General features: G+C 34.4%; 1 protein-coding gene across 1 annotated transcript in view; it reads left to right on the forward strand.

Moving 5' to 3' along the window:
• Positions 1 to 493: 493 nt before the first annotated feature.
• LOC108721828 (uncharacterized) overlaps positions 494 to 22,401 on the forward strand; it is a 55,386-nt gene continuing 33,478 nt past the window's right edge. Inside the window, exon 1 of the mRNA XM_018446600.1 lies at positions 494 to 704. The gene's annotated coding sequence lies outside the window, so the exon portion shown is untranslated. The remainder of the gene's footprint in view (positions 705 to 22,401) is intronic.

Raw genomic sequence — 22,401 nt, forward strand, 5'->3', positions numbered from 1 at the left:
AAGCGATCGAGCGAGCGGACTTGTTGTTCTCGAGAAAATCGATCGAGGACGTTAATGCGAAATAAAGTCAAGAGGAGGTGGGACAGAAATACCTGGAAATACATTCAAATAAACATTTTCGTAAACAAGTGTCGGAAGGATCGGATGGAACGTAGCGCGACAGTTTATTATTGAATAAGATACAGCGAAATAAAGCTGTGACATTTAACGGACGATAGAGAGACGAATGTAGGAGGGACAGAGAGAAAGTGACGTTACTTCGATCATACTAAGAGTGACCGAGAGGAAGAGAGAAAGCAGACGACGGGTGGGCCCGAAACAGGTCTCCACGTGACACGGACAAAAGTTCGCCGGCTGAAGGAAGAAGAGATCGGTGTGATCTCAGTAACGGAAGCGTTGTGCGCGAGTGTGACACATTCGGTTGCATCCTCGTCTCATCGGTTTTTTTTCTTTTTCCTCGGCTATTCCGTGAGAAAGTGCAGGCCTGAGAGCACGCGGATTACTCCGGGATCAGAGAAGAGAGAAATTTTACGACGCGGCGAGCGAGAGGAGGAGGAGGAGGAGAAGGAGGAGAAAAAGGAGGAAGACCACACGAACGCACGCGAGGAGACGCGATAAATTGATATTGCTTTATCGGATATCAGCGAGAATCGAGAGAGGGGAGACAACGGATCTGCGCTTCCCCGGGCGAATCCGCAAGCGTGGTAAGTGCGTTGTTTCGTTTATGTGTACATATATGTATACACAGATGTAAACACGCGGCGGAAACACGCCGCCGGCGCTCGGACGGAAATCGATCGTCCTCGACGATTGGTCCCCGCGGATATCGCGAACGTCACGTATCTTACGCAGGGACTGAAAATTGAGGTAGCCGGTGGTTTGGGGTTTTCCCCGGGACGATCGCGAATATAACGAGAAAAAAATATATTTCCACATGGATTGGATTCAGAGTTATCCTGTACACTCCGAAATTCTGCGCTACTCCGAAAAAAAAAACCTGGTGATAATAATCAAGCCTAGGTGATAGTTACCAAACTTTTGATGGTTACTAATTTACTTTTTTAAATAATTTCAAAACCAATACCCCCCAATTTTACTTTTCTACAATATTATATCTTATTCTTCTAATTATTAGACGGAAAGAATGGTTTTGCTGAAGTGTTAAAAATTTATAGTTACATGGAGATTTTAAAATACTTTGTTGAATCATCAAAATGATTTTTTAAAACGCTTAAGGATGTATTTTTTAACAGAATGAAAAAAATAAAGATTTTTCTACACACACATTGTATTTGAAAATACAAAAAGTTTAGCAATGATTTAGAACCTGGGCAGAAAATTATTTCAATAAAAAGGAGATATACTCTCTTTTAAAAAAGAATTAAAATAAAATGAGAAAATTTGATACTTCTAATACATTTATAAGCATTGACGACAATACTGTAAAAATTTTAACATTCCAGCATCCAGTTTATACGTCCTACATAATTATTGGTCCAAACAAAATTATTTTTAAATCTGTATCTAACTAAATTTTTAGATTTAGCAAAACTGTTCTTTCTATTCTATTCTACTAAATAGTTGATTATTATTATTGTATTCAATAATATTTATTAACTATTGGTTTAATAATTAATATCTATTACCAGACTTTTTTCTAGTGTACGATAAAAATGCAGAATAATAATTTACACATTTCAAAACTGTACTTTTCAGGATGTCGAAGTTCTTGAAAAATCCTATTCAATATTACTCTCATCAATATTAATCTTACAATTTATGTAGAATAATTTTGCAATATTCGTAACACTTTTAGTAATCTCATTCATTCAAAGTTTGTCGCAAACTTCACCACACGTATACGCATTTAAATTTCAAATTTCACCATCAACGCGAAATCGTACTGTATTTCGTGTCGATGCCTTTAGATTTTTGTTAGAAAGTTTTTGGCTCTCTCGTATTCGAATTTTCTGCGCCTAATAGAATATCGCGACAGATCGATATCAACGTCGATCTCTGGACAATGTTACACAGACTGATCATATACGACCGATTAATTAACCTGCGGCGTGTTGCGGTCTGCCTCGGTTTGTTTGCTTGTAAACAAATGATGTGGAATCAGGCTAAAAGCGCGATTGTTGATATGTCGACCGCTCTTTGCGTAATTACTTACCTTTGCGATTGTCATTAATACCAGATACACTGCGCATGGTGCAGTGCGCGGACGAAGGTGCCGTGTAATTAAATCCCCTTGTATTCAAGAACAATTACGCTTGTTAACGCGCTCGTGGAGCGCACTTCGCGGTTCTCAATTAGTTTCTCGAGTTCCGATATGAAGAGCAGATTTAACCCTTTAATTGCTGAAAATATCTTCACTTGCTTCTCGGTAGTCTAGATGAACAAAAACTGTTTGAATTTCGCGGAGAGTATCGTATAATTTATAATATGTTGACACGTTTTTTAATATACAGTCTTGACCATAAATATAATTATTATTATACTTATAAGTATTATTATTATAAATTTATTATAAATCACCTCTACAAATTGACCTTTTATATCTAAAAAAAAATAAATTAAGAAGTTTTATAAAAAAAATGATATTTATTTTTATAACAATTTTAATATCTTGTTTGGCTTTTGTTACCGCTTTTTCTAAGAAAATATAATAAATTGAAGTTTTACAATTTACATTGATGGCCAAGACTGAATCTTATTTGAAAATCATTTTATTTCGATTAAACTTAGTACATTTAACAAATTGCGATTCTTTCAATTCTTTATGTTGACATCTTCTTAATTCTAACGTATTGCATCGATATTGATTTAATTGTTACTAACATTGTCGGCCATTTATCAAGTTGCAGTTTCATAAAACTACTTTACACATATTATTGTGCAATGAAAATTATTCCATTTAGCATACTTGTTATTTGTCATTGAACGCAAGAATGGTCAATTATTGGCTTTTATATCTTTATTCACGTCGAATATGTGTGTTATGCAATAAAATTCGGCAGAACGCACTTTAACAGGATTATAAAGAGATGTCAAAGGTTGCTTAACAAGCAAGAAGAATTTATTCAAAATAACTAATCATTGTAATTAGCCATCATAAATAACGATGACTTTCAAGTAACGACTTTCGACAATGATCTGTTCATGGAATTTCAAAAAACATGTTTTTAAAAGCTTCGATAAAAGTTTTAGAGATATTATCTGGTATATGAGGAGTAGACTTTCAAAATTTGGTAATTTATAATTCTCAAAAAACGAGAAAGAAAGCACATAAGAAAAGTAAGAAAACTACGTGCTTTACAGAAAACAATATATCAATTAGTAAAATGTAAAATGTTAAATAAAATTGTTAAACAGTTGCTAAAAATTTTAAACAAATGCATTTTGTTTTTCTCTAGTTATAAAAGACACTATGCACTTTGAAATGTCTGTTTTTTTAGCACATAAATTAATGGTGAAAAAATGCTTTCTAAACATCTCAGAGTAGCTTATAATATGAGTCTTTCAACACTGAACACTACGCCATCTCAAACTCAAAAAATGAAATTTTGGACAAAATGCATTTTAAAAGCCTGCTCCTCATATATTTAGACTCTCCTTCATTGAAACAAAGTCTTACAAAGATAACACTTTACAAAACCGAACAATATTACAAAGACCTAGAAATTCTAATCTTTTTTGTTAGTTTAATCAGAATATTTTTCTCAGTGTTTATATATAGATATATAGATATTTACTTTCTTTAGCTTAACTTAACTTACAAGTTATCGTAAATGCTTTTACTGGATCCTTATATCTATTTTTTTTCTTTCTGTAATCTCTGCCTAACAATATCTGTCTACCTTTCACTAGAATTTTTGAAAGTTATTGTTCATCGCTCGCAATACTTTAGGGATGAGTCTTCCTCATAAAAGATAATGAACAGAGAAACGATGATAAACTGCTGAGAGCATGACATCAGCGGACAGATAATTCTATAAAATGTTAGGAACTTGATGTCATTAATCGTTAGAACAGAAACGATTAGATACAATTAATAATCAAATTAACGAGTAATAACGTCAAAATACTGTTTCAATGTGTATATTTAAAATGCGTTTCTGATCTTTGGAGAGTCTCGGATGGTCAATTTCTGTTTATAATAGGATAAAAAAGCGATAAAACTTTGAATAATTAAAGTTGTAAAGTTTCAAATATGCACGAAGATAATAACAAAATACATAAAAATACCAACAGAGAGTATCGATCAGTGAAAACATTTATTTCTTATGAAAATGAATTTTTAAGTAAATTTTTAATTTTTTCAGTTTCAGTTATTATGAGAAACGACATGCCGGCTCGTCTATTAATTTAATTAAATAAAGTAAGTTGAAATATTCTCTCGGATTGGAAATGTGCGCGGGTAGTCTTGTATCGGATTACGATCGTGTAAATTCCAGTTCCGACTGGCGAGGTCACTGATACCCGGTTAACGGAGGTCAGGATCCGCGTCTAGATCCGACAGTGAAGAAACCAATCTAGATCAAAGTAGATTGCCGTCACATGGCGGTGTCAACTTCCCAAGACGATTCATTGAAGTTTCAGTAGCGTACGTTTTATTTATCGCGCTAATTAGTATTGATGTACAGTAATAGTCGGTAATTAACTGTCAACATTCTTTAATAATTAATAATTTCTATTTCTTATTATCATCATTGCCTGATTATATTATCATTTACTTACAACAAATTAATATATGAAAGCATTAAAATATAATTTTTTAAATAATTTTGTCATCAATTATTGTCAATCAATAACTTTGTGTAATAATTAAATGGAGAACGCATAATAATCTAATTACTTGATGACTTATGATTTATGGCATATACGATAACGATACGATATAATTATTGTAACTTTCTTTATTTTTATGGTATCATTACAAGATTTGTTTCACACACCCTATATAAACACCACTATAATTCTCATTAAATTTCGACGCTATAGAAATATTAAAGAGCAGCGTTTTTCTTTCGCAGGTGCACGCTTTGCAATAATATTATGAGCACTGTTCATGATCGTTGATCCTGTTTTATAACATCGGAACGATTCTTTATTAACGTATCTACTTTGCTCTCGATTGCGTGTACACGAAAAATAAAAGCGTGGATAACATCGCGCTGATCGTAAAAATTCAAGTGCATCGTCGCGTCATCACTAGTTAACATACATTGCAGTAATTAACTAGTATACCGGCGAATAATTACCTCATTTATCGCGCGATCCGATCTATCAGATGAGTATCACGAGGCACGCGACATCGCGATGCAATTATCCCTGAACTTGGCAAAGCTAAGGAGCTTATAAGTATATCATATCGAAATCGTAATATACAGGGAAGATGATAGGATAAACGAATAAAAAGTAACACGATCGATTTTTAATGCAAGTCTACATCCCATCAAAAAAAGCGATCCTAATTCGAGAATTTAATACATATTTAACACTTTTATTCCTTTATTTCAAAACATAACTGACACAACTAAAAAAATGTAATTTTTTAGTTATTACCAAGGTTATTATTATGAAAGAGTTAGATAAAGATTATTCTATCAATCATTAAAAGTAAAATAACTTAACTTCTTATAAAAAAAGTCTTATAAAAAAAGCCAAATAGCACTCGTTCTTAAGGTTTTCAAAGAGATCATAATTTTTACAAGAATGACACATTTGAGTCGTTTTTGTAAAAGGAGGATGAAGAGTCTCCTTTTCACTTCTACAAAGAACGTTTAAAGTTAAGACAGGTTTGGTGATTGAAGTTTAAAGAAGACATTGTTTTATTTTGAATTTAGTCATTTTAGCTGATCAAGGTAAATATAAACTGTTGATGATATTTTGAATTATGTCATTTTTGATGAATTATTTTGGATTTGTTATAATTTTCTAGAATATCAAAATCGCCACACATCAAAAAGAGTGTTTTTTTTTAGTTGTGAAACTAAAATGATATTTGATTATATTTCTAAGAGTTTCTTTTTGCCGATATTATTTGATTAATCAATATAATTTCCTGTTAAATTAAAAAATAATTTTTCCCCTTTTCTAAAAAACTAAAACTTTTTTTAGTTATGACTTTCGAAGTAAGGGAACGACATGAAGTTTTTAAAATGTTTGATATAAGATTATTTTTGCTCACGTGTGTAATAAATCTCCAAACTGGTATAATTGTATATTTTATGGCACACGATCGCCCAACACTTTCTATGAAAAGTCGCTCGCAATATCGGACTCAATGTCGCTTAATCCGCAGATTCATCTCACGTTTTCGGACTTAGCGACGAAAGTATACGTGCCGTCAATTCGGGTCGGCCGTGACACTCTTCTCTCGGTGCTTTCCAATGAGTCAATAGATCGATGTTAATGCGAAGAAATGTTCGTCCGGTCCAGATACAGAAATCCCAATATTAGGCTTCTTCTTGGTAGACTGTAATGGCTCAAATTATTATATTTAATAAGTGATTCACTCTAAATTCTTTGGAGTGCGAATCTCACTCTAAAAAGTAAAAATTCTGTCACTCTTGAAAAAGCAGAATTTTCAATCTTCAAGAGTGAGATTTTACTCTTTAGAGTAAGATTCCATTCCAAAGAATTTAGAGAGCGGAAAAAAATATTGTAGATGGATATTTTTTACAATAATACATATATCTGGAGACACGGTAGTGTCTCGGCGCTAAAATAAGCGCAGCATCATGGCGCAAGACACTGTTAAGTATACAGAAAGTTCTTGATCTTCCAAGATGAAAATTATTGACCTTTCGAGAGAACTAACAAAATCGACCCAATATTGTTGTTATTATATAACTGAAAATATTTACATCCATCTCTGACTTTTATTTTACTTCATTCTCGATATTACTTCGTCATGGAGTTTAACTTTAGTTGTCTCTAAATTATTTAAAGCTAACATTCACAGCTTATATAGTTCCTATTCTAAACAGAAAGTATATTCGAATGGCAGCGAATCTTTGTAAGAGCAATTCCACTTGGAAGTGCATACTGTTTACCCGAATATCGTTCGGGAACATTTAGATTCGGATTTACCCTCCTTCATTGTCGTTCGCATTAAAGGCAGCAGCTGCGTTTAGACGATTGCCACGGAATTTTCGTGGCGGGTCCCGGATTTCGTATGTAGGTGTGCGGATAAGAGGGACCGGGTCGATAATTGTGACAGAAATTCAATCCTTTGCAAGCTGGACCTAATGCCCGCCACTGACCGCCAATTCAATCAAGCTCCCGCCAATCGCGGCCCCCGGAACGGGATTTTAGCCAGCTCGCAGTGCCGAGGGATTTCGTTACGGTCCGCTGCCGCCAAATAAAATTCTGTGGAACGTGTACGGACCAAACGAAAATAGGTATTAACTACTCGATGGCGTACGTGATGGCTCCAAAACACTCGCCTATGTAAATCGTTCGCTAACGTCCACCGAAGCGCGACAGCAGCAGCATCCCGATTGGTGAAATGGATTAAAAATACATTTAATCACGAAGAGGTCAGTGACACGCCACTGAATTACATAGAAAAATAAGAGAAATATTATGATTTTATAAAAAGAATATCACGATTTGTCTTATCGTTGAAATCTTATAAGGTAGATATTTATGGAATTTAAAATTTGTTTTTATTGTCTACGCTGAAAAGATATTTGATAAGAGACGTTTTAAGAATTATCACTCATTTTCACTATTTGAATTATTTTTTAATATTTACTTACAATAGACATGCAAATTTATTTCAATAAATAAATAGCAAATTTATTTTAATAAATAAAATACCTAATTTATTTTAATAACTAAATAAATATTAATCTTTTTAGGCATCGGGCGGAATCTTATATCTAATATATTTGTCAACTGTATACATTTCGCAAAAATTATATTTGGCGTAACATTCCGCCTAATAATCTAAAACAGTCAATACTTTTTTATTCTGTATAAATGAATTATTTTTTAAATTTTATGTTTATAAAATTTAGATAAAAGGTTTGAATTAAAAGTTTTGCGCGCATTGCTTCTTTTTCCATTGTTTGCAAGTCTCTTAATCGAAAATTATATGGAAAAAATAATTTGCTGAAATATCTAAAAATAATTCTGTTGGAATCATCAAAATTTTTTGCAGCGTTGCTTATTATGTTTGAGTTTTTTATATAATTATTTTGATAGTCCAACAAAGTTATTTTCAGATTTGTATCTACCTAAATTTTTAGATACTTCCGCGAAATCAATATTTTTGGTTATAATACTTCGAAGTATCTAAAAGTTGCAACTTCGAGGCTGCAGAAGACTGTCGCGCGTGGCCGATGCGTTTCCTCATCAACGTGAGAACGTTCACGCTCTCGGAGCGAAATGCAAGAGACGATGACACGCGCGTTCATGATGTTTTCCCGCGTGGAAAGAAACGTCCAGCAACGAGCCAGGAAGTGGCGAGAATGGCTTGACGTTGCGGTACATCGTCGCGTGTATGCGAGTACGCGATGTTATGTTATGCGAGGAGATGATGTTAACATCGTTACAACGATGTTCGTCGACCGATTTAAGCGCTGAATCGACTACCTCGAGCGACCAATGTTTTCGAAAAATAAAATTCTTTGCACTTGCAACACTGCGTAACGCAATTGCGTTGTACACAGCGCGATATATACGCACAATTTTTACTTTTGATTTAAATTTTATCAGATATAATTATGTGTGAATGAATGTAATAACTGATGCGTGTCATATTTTCATATCAACATTAAATATCATTATACGTTATATTTTGGAGATATATTTTATTTAATTCATAAATAACAGGTTTTTTGTTTACTCACATTTAATTCGTAATATCTCTGGAAATTAAGATATTTATGGAAATCATAATTTGTTGTTTACAGACGTATTGCGCTTGGGAAAATAGCTGTATGTGCATTGAAACAATTAAAGAGATTAATACCGATAAAACCGAAACGCTAACTTACAATGCATAACATTTGTGCGTGATTTATATAGCGACTTATACCGTTATGCGGAGTACAATTCATGGAGGCTATTTAACAAGAATTTGTTTTGTATGCTTGGAAAGGGCTACGAAGGAGGTTCCCCCCATCCATTGCAGCCACTTTGTGGGCGCAATTATGGCATCTCCGCTAATTCCTACACCGTGTCGACAGATCGTTACACGGCGTGCTGGTTTTCTGGTAGCCGGAAATAATGCCAGTATTACGGAAATCACTATATCAGTTTAGAAAACTTCATTTGTTTAAAGCAAAATTTTGTAGACTTTATTAGAAATCATATGGTTCAAAGCCAACGTCTTTTTGTATACAAAAAAATCTGATTGCATAAATTGGAAATCTATTCTGATAGAATTAATCAGGTACAAATCAGATATTTATAATTAAAACGTATAACACGTATTTTTTTGAAAAAATTATCAAGAAATTTTCTATATACAATAAGAAATAAACATTATTTAAAAAAAATAATTAAGACAAAATGAAAAAATTTTCATTTAAACTATAAAATTATTAAATATAAATATTGACTTTATGGAACTGTTTCATATGTATATAACATTCATTTTATACAGAAAATATAAATTTCCAGTTTCAGTCACATTTGCAGAGAGAAACTAAACTGGATACATCTTTAAATTTACCAAACGTTCTAGTTGACATGATTAGAAATTCTACCATGATAACCAGAAATGGTTGGTACTTATGATCAGAATGCATTTTGTTTGTACTTCTTGTTGCTATAACCCAACCATTTTTCTCAGTGTATAGATTGTACTTAATATTGTTAAGCTAAGATTAAAGCGAGATGAATGGGTATTTAGCTTAAATAATTATTCGCATAATTCGATGTAAAAGAGAGATGGTCTGATGACGCGATGCAAAATTTCGTTTCGTCGTGAGAATCAGCGATCATTCTAACGCGACCGATAGGAAGTATCGCTAGCATCTCGCTTTCGTGCTTTCATCCCACGCCACGTTTGCGAGCGGTTTCAGGTTCAAGGCTCTCACCGTACTACCGTTTTGTGTAGCAACTAACGCGTGGGCAGTGTCTCGATTTTTGCCGGCGAATTTGGCTCGCGGCTGATCCCATTCAGGAATCACCCGGATTGTCGCGGTTCGCCAGCAAACTCGTTGACGTAATCGGGAGAAAGGAGCATCGCCGTTTGGTGCGGAGGTTGGTAGGTTAATACAGCAGACGGTATTAATTACGGATGGGGAAAGAGAATGGCGTTACGTAACGCCAGGATGTCCGCTTGTTCCGCCCATGCTTCATAAGGCATTCAATGCGTGCACCTATCGCCTTCCTATCACCTTGGAACAGTTTCGAATTGTACATCACCACAAAAGGCCTCTTTTATATCGCTACTTGTGATACTTTCCGATATTCAAATATATATCGAGTTTCTTTAATGGAAATCGAAACACGATTATATTAACCCTCTGGGTTACTACGCCAAAATCAGTAACACAGTTACTGATAGGGTCTGTAAGATCCATTTAGTTTATGTTAATTAAAAAACATTAATTAATTTCGAGGAATCAATATGACACACACATACACACACACACACACACACACACACACATTGTATATGAAAAAATATACTAATTGTAAGTATATTTTAAGAATAATCCAAATTTGCAAACATGATATAAAGAAAATTGAATTATTTGACATTTTTGACAAAGAAATTTATAATTGAGTGGATACACAATAGACCAATTAAAAGACTAATTAATTTCAAGGAACCAAAATGACATAAACTTACATTAAAAGAATAAAACATAACTTATATAAAAAAGAATATGAATACTGAGTATATTTTAATAATCTAAATTTGTAGAGGCAATGTAAAGAAAATTGAATCGTTAGATATTTTTGACAAAGAAATTTATAATTGAGTAGGTCCACAATAGACTCACTGTCCGGAGGATTAAAAAGTTATTATGACAGGTCTTTCGAATCGTATTATCTATTCTCACCAGTTAAAGGAAAGAAGTAATAAATGTAAGATTAAAGCGATAAAACTCAATGATTATTTTAAATGGCGGGATTCTAATGATATAAAAAAATGTCAATCATTTATGTAAATGTAAGCAAGAGCAGTTGTTACTGTTGCATATAAATCTGACTTTTTTCCTTTTCATTAATTAGATCTGAGTGTAATTTGAATAAATGCAATGAATCGCTTCAATGTAATTACTAATTAGAAAGAATATCGACATCACGTGCGAATTTCCTTCTGTTGAAAGGCGTATCTCTTTCGTTATCTCCCGGAGGAAATAATCAATGAAGTCGGCAGCGCAGGAAAGCGTCTTCCTTTTCATTGACCGACAGCACCCGGGAGGTTCGCTATTAAAGTAATCATAAGACTTGGCGCGGGCAATTATACGGCGCGACCGGGTATTTAAACGGCGAGGAATACCTGTCGTGAGCGTTGAATTATGACTCAGCCCGGAGGTAGCTCCAGTCGAACCTTCTTTTGGAGCGGATATGTCCGCGGGACCGCGAGATTCTCGGAATTAGCTGTAAGGGATCTCGAGCGTGCCTCCGACACGGACTCACCATTGTCATGGGACACGTTCGAACGTTCAAGGGGACCTTTGCACGATGTGTGTACAAAGGACGAGCGAAGCACTACAGTCAGGTCCGTTTAATGCCGCGATGACGAAGCGACATAGCGAAAGAAGAAATCGAAGAAGGAGAAAACAAGATTGTCGAGAAAAAGACGGAGGGAAGTTGGAGATAGATATACTTATAAGATGTTAAGAATTTGCTCTAATCCCCCATAAAATGAATTGATGTGAAATAAGTATCTTAGAATCAAATCTTTATTTCACATCTTTATTTTGGTTCTCTTTTAAATATAAAAGTGAAAAGGGCTGATAGAGTCGGCGCAATAATTGGTGCACAAATTTCATTAAATAAATATAATTCTTAATAAATAATTATTTATTAAAAATTATATTTATTTAATGAAATATAAATAAGAAACACATGCAATGTCGATTTTGCTATTATGAAAAATAGAATAATTATTCATTAAGAATTATATTTATTTAAGGAAATTTGCGCACTAATTACTGCAATAACTTGTATTAATTTTTTCCATTTTTATATTTAAATTTAATTTTGTGAAAGTCTAGATTACTTTTTTCACTTTGGTTTCTTTTAATCTATCTTGTAACAACGATGACATAATTATACTTATTAGCTTTCTTCGTTTTGAGATCCATTACATAAAGATTATGGCTATTAATAAAAAATATCGTCGATGTTGATTTTTTTCCAAGCGTGTTGGTCAAATTTACAGCGAGACGATGAGTTACCACGATGAAACCCTTCTTGTTGCGATCAGGGAGTCCGGGCGAAGTTTACGCTCGGCCAAGCACCGACGTAATTCACCGGCGCGTTTACACGGACGACTTGGTCGTCCCACTCGTGCGAGTCATCCGTCACACATTTTCATTCCATATTCGATGTATCGAGGCAAAATCAATTAGACGTGGCTTAATTATAGGGGCGTGCGCGCATTGCACGCACACCATCTGGCGCAGTGATTAACGGGAGAACTATTTTCTGTCGTTTACATCGCGGTTTCCCGCGTGTAACGGTTCCCACGGGTACGGCCGGGAGAGTTCTCGCGAAACGGATGACGTTGTCGCTCATTCGCCCGGTAGAGCGGCCGTCTTCCTTTTGTCTTCGTGCTCGACTCGACGCGGCCGGCAGGAAGCGGCCGAGTAACTTCCTTCGCGAAGTGATGATGCAGAGGTAGAAAATGCGTCTATTCAGAACTGATTCTGCAAGTCTCCGCATTCGACTAGAGAGTTGCCTACTGTTAGTAAGATTACTCGCGGGAAATCCGTTAAACTGTCTGCTGTTGAAGCGACAGCTCAGCGAACCAGCTGAACGCTAACTGCACACAGAGATCCTCCCCCTTTAGAAAATGAGATTAGGCTACAAGATCGAGTTTCATCAAGTTTAGCACGCGACTGTAGAAAAGCGCGCGATCGTTGGCAATGTCAGATAAGGTAAATCTCCTAAGAAATAAACGTGCTCAGCGATTGAAAAATCAATGTATTATATTTGTCAATAACAGCAAGAAAATGGCAAAGTAAACAGAAGAAGTTAAATATTTTCTATCAAAATCAGTAATAAAAGTATATAATTTCATTGCAAATTATTGCAAAAGAATTATTCATTTCAAGTGTCATATTTCAAATTCTTATCATCTTGAGTATGATTTTAAGGCTCAAACTTTGTTTATCAATTGATATAAAAAATTGTCAAATTTTTTTTTAAAAACATGTAGACCTTTATGATACAAATGAAGTAGCGCTACAAACTTTGTTCCAATATGTTAGTATTTTTCGATAAAACAAACTTTCATGTCGTTACTAATGTTCCTTTTGTAATGCCGCTAATTATTAATCAATAATAATATAGGATTGTTTACTACCTTCTCAATAGTTCAGTCATTGGGATCATTTACCTTGCGCATGTATCGCGATATCGCGTAAGTGGGCCAGGCCGGCGTGTGTGAGTCAGTGCCGAACCCACATTGAAGATGATGATCGCGAGAGGGATGAGGCTTTCTCAGGGCCAGCGACCGCCGCTGGCGGACGAATCTCGGGCTCCGTATTGGTAACGAGATCGACGCGGTCGATCGCGAGATCACCCGCGTCTCGTGTTACACGGATTGTAACGGATCGTCCGCAACTGCGGCCGCGATGGCCATTCTAATCGGGTCGATTCTATTCCGCTCCAGGCTAAGCGCGCGATTCGAGACAATCAGACACGAGAAAGCTTCGATTCAGCTTTGATTATTTATGCGTGGAATGAGCCTCGAACGGTAGCTAAATGTCCCTCATCTTCTCTCCCTTTTATTATCACGTTGACACGTCCTCGAATTTGCATGTAGCTCGCAAATGGCCTATACGGGTCTATCAACGTGGTTACAATCGGAGATAAGAAAATTATTTTTTGCAGGACGTGAGACGAAAGAAAAAAGGAGTCAAGCATTCTGTTCACGCGAAGGTGATACATAAGACACCTATGTTTATGCAATCGATATAGCGCGCAGAGAACGACACGGGATGAATCGATAAGACACGAGCCGAAGTAAAAGCAAGAAGAGTTTCAGACATCGCGACGGTATTTTTTGACAGCACATAGTTCAAGCGCGGCGTCGAAACGAGCCTAAACATCGTCGGTTCGGGGACTCGTCGCTTTTTTTTCCAGTGTGAACGATACTTAAATCATTTTGAAACGATGCTCTCTGTGCAAGGCGGTCTGGTGGCCTTAGGCTGTCGGTCACTGACACTGTTTCACAACCCGCGCGACGAGCTTCGATTCGTGTCCTCACGTGATCTCACGACGGAACCAAAAAGTAAGTCCGTCAATCCGAGCGGATAAATCGATGTTTCATATATCGATTCCACGTGAGATCATCGCCCTTGAACTTCTCTCGAGATACCCTACGAAATGATTCACCAAATCAGAAGTGAAGCCCGGCTGATCGAAAAGAGTTGATCATAAAAATTTTCTAGAATCAAGTGTTCTATAAATTTATCGAAGTGAATTGTTTTATTAAATTCATAGTTCTTTAATTTTGAACTCTCATCAAGCCCCTCTACTTTTAATCTTCAGAAGCTGACGTGGATCTATTGGATCTACTTATATCCGTCTGACAGTGAGTCTATTGGACTTCCTATGCAGTGACTATTAAGATAACAAAATTCTGATGAATGAAAATAATCCAGCTTTCTCTTTCTGTGATATTCAAATAAAAATACGTTATTATATTTAAATTTAATACTAGTTCTGAATTCTTGTATTTATCTCTCTCTCTCTCGTTGTAGCAATTGTTAAATGTTACAGAAATGTTAAAAAATTCAATTTTCTTTACATCTGTAAATTTGGATTAGTCTTATCAAAATATTATTAAAATAACATAAAATATTAATAAAATATTATTAAAATAAACTTAATATTTATATTTTTTAATATCATTATTTTGATTCCTTGAAATTAATTAGTATTTTTTAATAAACATATTAAATGAGTATCACAGGTCCAGTGTCTGTATTACAGATTTTGTTGTCAGCTCTGGAGAATAATATTTGATATTATATATATTTTTAAGTAATATTTATTGAAATACGAGCGCAGCAATTGTCGTTCTCAAATTTTCTCGTATAACGAGAATTTCAGAGGGATAAGCGATTAGAGGAGAAAGATTCTTTCACGAAGCGGGGAGCGAAAAGGCAACCTTCGGATGAAGGAGCACGAAACTTTTTCGTGACCTTGGGGGGGCTTCGGCATAAATCGCGTCGGTGAACGTCGAAGAAAAGCGACGCCTCGCCACGCTCGATGAGTCTCCCCAAAGGGTATTCTAAAATCGGTCTTAAGGTCGTCCAGGAAACCGCAATACCATTTCTTCCCCCTCGAGAAACTTCTCTTGTGAAATCGTTCTACCGTTGCCATGAGTTCTCACAAATCTCGACGATATCTATCGCGCGTAATAAAATGAACCGGATTACGTCGAGGAGTAAAATGTTCTCGGAAATAATGAGATTCAAGTTTTATGCAGATTTAGAAGTGCCATTTAATGGTTCAGTTGATAGTGCGATTAGACTGACCTTGTTGGCGACAAATCATTTTAATATTTCAGTAACGACCGTGTTGGTATGATCGGTATGGACCACACTCAATTTGCATTTCGAAGAAAATGCAAATCGCACTAAACTTTCGTATTAGGTCAAAGGCTATTGCGCGAATTGCAACAGAAGAGCCAAGCTCTCTCGTAAGACTGAGGGGTTAACAATCGGGTCAATTCGTCATCTAAACCAGTTAGTCGGAAGACCAGATACGATCGGCAAGACTGATAGCTCGTCTAATTGAATTATCTCTGATCGATCGTGTGCATGAGACTCGCTTTTCATGGAACGCATTTTAGAAATTGATGGTGACATGGAATTTTAGAATACGAGTGCGAGTTTGAATTAATTAAAAATTATACTTTATCATTGATTTTCAGCATAAAAGTCCAGCTTTTTAAGGAAATTTTAATTTATATATATAAATTATCTGGAGATTATTATTATAAAAATTATATAAGAAAATAAAAATAAAGAGAACGAAAACTTTATAAAAATGCAAGTTTAAATAAATAAAAAATATGCTTTTAACGTTGATTTTTGGTATAAAAATTCAGTTTATTAAGGAAATTCTAATGTATATAAATTGTCTGGATATTATTATTAAGATTTAGAAAACAATAAAAGCAGAGAGAGAGAGAGAGAGAGAAATCAATAAAAATTAATTTTAAATAAATTAAACATTATACTTTTAACACACATATACACATTGATTTTAGACATAAAAATCCAATTTATAAAAAAAATTATCTCTCTCTCTCTCTAAAAAAAAACTTTCCCTGTCTCTAAAGACTATTATTATTAAATTATATAAGAAAATAGAAACAAAGGGAGAGAGAAGTCAATAAAAATGCAATCTTTCCTTTTACACACACATGATGGGAATATTCGCGCTTTCCTCGCGCTCTCAGTTGTTACATCGTTTTTATTACTTCGTAATTTCAAACTGCGAGGTCAGAGAGCGAAGCGCGCAAAGTACGTACGATGATGCGCATATATCGCACTTCCTCACAGCGAACGTCGCGTTATGTCGTGTTGTGTTTCAAATTCCTGCGTCGGACTGTTATAATTGCGGTACATAATATCGCGATTGCGTAACAGCCGCTCTTTCTCCCTCGCTCTTTCTGTGTTTTCTCGCGCCCGCAAGAATTTGCGCAAACAATGACGGCCAGCCGTGCGCGCGTGCTTCCGGGATGACGAGCGGCGATAAATCGCAATCGAGAAAGATCAAACTGTGGCTCTCTTGTGATTATTTGAAATAACCACGATGAATGCTTGCACCTACGTAGACGCGATTTGCGCACAGTTTACTTAAACTTCCGTTCACGACTACGATGCTTTCGTTGGAAGTCTTAAATATAGTCACCGCGAATGTGAATATTATGCCGCGAAGTGAATTATAGTTAGAAACTCGCCTTTCCTTTCCCGTTCGCTCCTTCGAAGAAAGTACAGTGGACGTAAAAGTAATTGTAGCTTTCTGAGGAAGACATAAAATGTTGGTAAATGAGTTTTTAATTTAGAACGCGCGCGATTCGCCATTCCGAGATCCGTTATCGCTGTAAACCGAAGCATATTGCACGTCTACTTCAAGCTGCAAGAAATTTCGTCGAAATTTCTGCTGTCATCGCTCGTTATGTTCGCGTCTATCGCGCTTTTAACGGAAAAAAGCATTTGCCATCAGTTTGACGGCTCCGTCAAAATTTTTATCTCTCTTCGGTTATAGGGTAATCCTCAGCCATACAGACTGAGTTCACTTTGCGAACACTACCGACCATTCTGAACGACTCTTCTTGAAAGCTCCAAGAATATAACGGCCAAGGGCTTTACTCCCATATGGAAGCTCAAATACTTGTTACGTTTGCGGTTCATGATTTGCTGTTTATTGAATTTACACTTTCCGTTGGACATAATAATATTATATTATTATTCCACAGAAAGAGAGAGAGTTATATAAATAATATAAATTTATAGCTTAATGTTTAATTGAATAATCTATTAACAAAAATTATCTCCACGTAAAATGTTTTTTTTTATGACAGCGAAAACATTTGTATAACTTTTCTTATTTGAGCTATTAATAAAATTTTTTTAATTAAGAAAAAAGATTCATTGTTTTAGTTAATAAAACGTGTATGGCAGCTGCCATACAAAAAAGGATTTTAGCTGATTTAAAACGAAATGTTTTTATTAAATATGACTAATGGATATAACTACATTTACAATAGTAGGGATTTGAGAATTTAACTTTTTTAACCAGGAATATGTTATAGATCTAATTATATATTTTTTAATGTAGTTACTTTTGCATGTAAGCTATTCAATTAAAATAATACTGCTGCCATATAATATTTCATACACAAAGAATATTATTTGAGAATATTACAATGTTTTTTATTTTTATTCATTATCATCCTTTCTGTACATTTTAATTTTCGTTTAATTTTCATTTTGTATATCTATATATTGTATATCGTAATTTATTTTATTTTGACTGAAGAAAACTCGGTGAGTCGAAATCATTAATTCCATTACGTTTTAAAATAAAATTTATTTTTATTTAACATCTTTTGATTATTCGTCTTGGCCTTCTTTCTTTCTTTCAGAATATTATTTAAATATTTAGGAATAATATATAAGAATTCTTGCCAATTTTTTTTAAATTTCTAAACATCACTTGCCGTACCTATTTTTTCAAAATTTTCTATCCGGCGAATGCAAAATATCCGTCGCTTAAAGAAGCGAATGTTTGGCAGCTTTGTAGGTCGTAGAAAAAGCTCGCAAACTCGATCCTCGATCGTTACGCATGCTTTTATCCGAAAGAGAGAACGAAGCAAAACGTAGAAACCGAAAGCTTCTTTTAACGCCGTGTATCTTGGACTTCGTCCAAAAGCTTTCCAGACAGTTGGGCGCATAACTCGACATCTTGCGAGAAGGTTACCGAAGAAGAAGCTCATTCCGCGCAGATCTGAGAATAATATTTATGGTAGTCGAGATTGATTGTAAGGTGGAAGATATCGCACGTCAGCGTTGAGATTAAACGGAAGCTGCCTTCGGAAACTGTAAATCGCAATACGAACGCTTGTCTTAGTTGGTCCCTTATTTCCACACGAATTACCTTATAACATCTTTTACTTGTCGATAAAACTTTGATCAATCAGCGATGTTTAATTCGATGAGTTTATATGGGACGATAATGTCAAGATCATCTAATTGAACTGCAGATTCGAGACAAAATTTAGGTCGACATTGAGTGTAAATGAAATACGCATTACTTTGCAGCCTCGTCCTTGGCTCCCGATTAAATTGGCACTCATCGTTATCAAACGTTGCGCAAAAGTTTCTGATTTATAACGGATCCACGACGGTGCTTAGGGAGCAGATGTTCGACGAACGCAATAAATCCGGAGCGAGCGATTACGAGGCGCGCTTACGGCGCACGCTGGAGATTGAATTGGGATAAATTGCGACAGGAAAATATACGCGCACGTACATTACATAAATAATAATCTAATCAATGCAATGCAAGTACAATGCAAATAATATTAATCCTCCTTTGAAGTACATTTAATTGATTTTCCACGCAAGTGATCCAAAGTACGACATAAGTTGTAATGTTAAGTTGATAAAAATTAATCTTGTGTATCATATCTAAATACAATAAATGCAGAAAGTATTTGTACAAGGGAGATTTTTATAAAGAAATATCTTATTTGTAGAAAATAAACATTAATTAGTTATAATTTATTAACAATGGGTACATTTCCTAATATAAACAAAAGAATTTTGTGAAAATAATTATATTCGTGATCTCAAAAGATTTTTGAACTGCACAAGTACTTTTTGCGTCCAAATAATACAAATTTTAGTTTCAGTTATTTTTAAGATAATATATTTTTATTATTATACAATTTTAGAGGTGAAATAATTTTCAGAAATATATAATCTATTTTATATATTTTTTGTTAATAAATTGCTAATTGATGCCTACTTTTTAAAAATAAGATTTAAAAAAAGATATTTCCCCTGTGTGTGCAAATATTTTTTACACTCACTATAATTATTTTTCTATTTTTAAATCTGAGAAACGATAATTTTGTTTCTTGAAAATAGTCGCAACATAAACACAATATAAACGTATGTAAAAATTGATATGTAAGAAGTCTTCTTTTGTATCTCTCACTAAGAGCATTTAAAAGTATCGTTCATCTTACTCGAAATATTATAAGAGAACATTTTTCAAGCAATAAATCCAGCATAAAATACATTGCGCCAATCGTGAATAAATTTATGTACAAATATATCATACCTGATAAATGTATCGTGCCCACAATTTTGATATAAATAAACGATCGTGCTAGAAATTGTATTCAGTCTCGATTCTCGTCTAAAAGCTTTTGCTTGATTAGGCGATACATCAGCTAGTTGACTCAGCCGGCGAACTTTAATATGCTCGCGTTACATCTTTCTTTTTTTCAAACATCTTCTTTAACACTGAGATATATGTATATTTTGCTTCTCTTATTTTTAATGCTTCTAATGTTTCTTATATTTTTTATAGTATAATGGACTTTCTTATAATAAATATTATTAATTTTTAATTATTAATATTATTAATATTATTTATTATTAATGTAACAATATGAGATATCACTATCATATATGAAAATTTACACTTATAAATTAAAAAAAATAATATTTGTTATTATTTGTTAAAATATAAATATTTATCAATAATAAATATTTGTTTACTTAACAATATAAATTATTTACTAATATTATTTACTAGTATTTAATATTTTTAATAGTAAATTATATAAATAAATAACATAATAATAAATTAATGCTATTTATATTAATAAAATTTAATATTATGTAAAACAAATAATTATTATATTAATAAAAATTTTAATATATAATAACAAATATTTTTTAATTTACAAATGTAAATAATAAAAAATATTTTTTAATTTACAAACGGTTAATTATATTATTATGTTTGGTAATACAGTTACTAAATATTAAGAAAAGTAAAATTATTTTTGATTATATCAACTGAATATTTGATTGAAATTATTTCATTTAATATTTAGTAGCTATATATTGCCAGATTCCTTCTTTTTTACGTGTTTCAATCTGTTACTAAATCCATCGGTACTTGTTTGCCAAGGTGTAGCTCACGGATTATCGGAGTATTCACGCCGCATATAAGTCGCATTCGAAATCCGCGCAACGTTCGAAGCCGGTGTTGGGAATCGCATCGATCACGATGGCGCATCGCGGCTTCCCGTTTTTTTTTTCCGCACACCTCGCTGACCCTCTTACCTTGACCATGGCACTCCTGAATTCCTCGCGATAATTCCTCCTCGTTGCGTAGCACGAAAGTAAATACCGATCGCACGCTTCTCGCTTTCTCACTCTGACCGTCGCCGTGAATTTTCTTCGTTCTCGTTGTTGCTGCCGGAAAAAAAATGCCAGGACCAGCCTTTCTGCCGGGCGACCTTAACGAGTCCGGGTAAAAACGATTATTGAAAGCCGAGGGGTGTCCGGCGGCAGTGCCGATCTCAAGGTGGACTCGAAATTAAACCGTCTACGATGTTGCGTTTTGATATGCGAACCGGACCTACGTGATGTAGAAACGAATGTCGATACCGCGATGCTAGAAGGACCGATATCGTTATTTACATTGGAAGAATAGAGAAAAGAAACTGAAAGGTTTTTCTAGAGAATATAAGAACCAAATAAGTTCATTTTCAAAAATTATTATACTTATACATGAATAGTTTGAATTGTTTGAAGATAAGAAAGTTTTTTTGTAAATTTATTGTAATTTTTCTTTATAAGTTTTTTGTTTTCTGAAAATTTATCTTTTTGGATTGATTTTTGTGAACCATCATATTAAAAAACGATATTGTTGTTCTCGCAATTCTTTTACAAGAAATTATAGTCATGTTATTTTTAATTCTAAATGTTTCGGTGATTAAACATGAGATTTATAGACGTCACGTTGGATTTTATAGCGTTATGTTAAATGAATGTAGAGGTATACTTTCGCCTCGTACAAATTGAGATATTCATCGAAAAAAAAAAAAAAATTTAAGAATTCGCCTGGTCGTCTCGGCAAATAATTTTCATCCAATTGGAGATCGCTCTTCGTTTTATGACCGATCGCACACATTGAAAGGGAATCTTTTAGTTGACCGTTATAGTTCCACGAAGTACATTTGTCCTTATGATCATTATTTTCTTTTCTGATCGAGCTGAAAAAGCCTGAAAGAAAGAAAGTTACCTTCTATGCGACGTTGAGAAGCGAAAAAGCACCAGAATTCTCAGTCATGCTACTTATTGTTAAAAGAGTTATCGCTTTCATTTGAAGGTCTAAAACGCAAATCTCTAAAATAACTTGCATCCTGAGACTTTTTTGTTCGGAAAATAAAGGCAATGGAAACGCTTTGAAGGCTGACATATATTAACGACAAGTATATTTCCGACTTGTTTTTTTTCTATCTAGTAATTTTCTATTCGACGCTGATATATCGAAGAAGACCGGCAAAACGGATCCGGGGTCTCTTTGGTGTATAATACTTGGCACGTATCTCGCGTCTCGTTCAGAAAATTCAGCTACTTTTCGATAAACGAGATAAAGTGCACGAGACTCGAGAGTCGCGTTTCTGCGTGGTCAGCTTCCACGTCT

This window comes from Mycetomoellerius zeteki, unplaced genomic scaffold, assembly GCF_001594055.1.
Source record: "Mycetomoellerius zeteki isolate Tzet28-1 unplaced genomic scaffold, Tzet1.0 scaffold182, whole genome shotgun sequence".
Taxonomy (NCBI): domain Eukaryota; kingdom Metazoa; phylum Arthropoda; class Insecta; order Hymenoptera; family Formicidae; genus Mycetomoellerius; species Mycetomoellerius zeteki.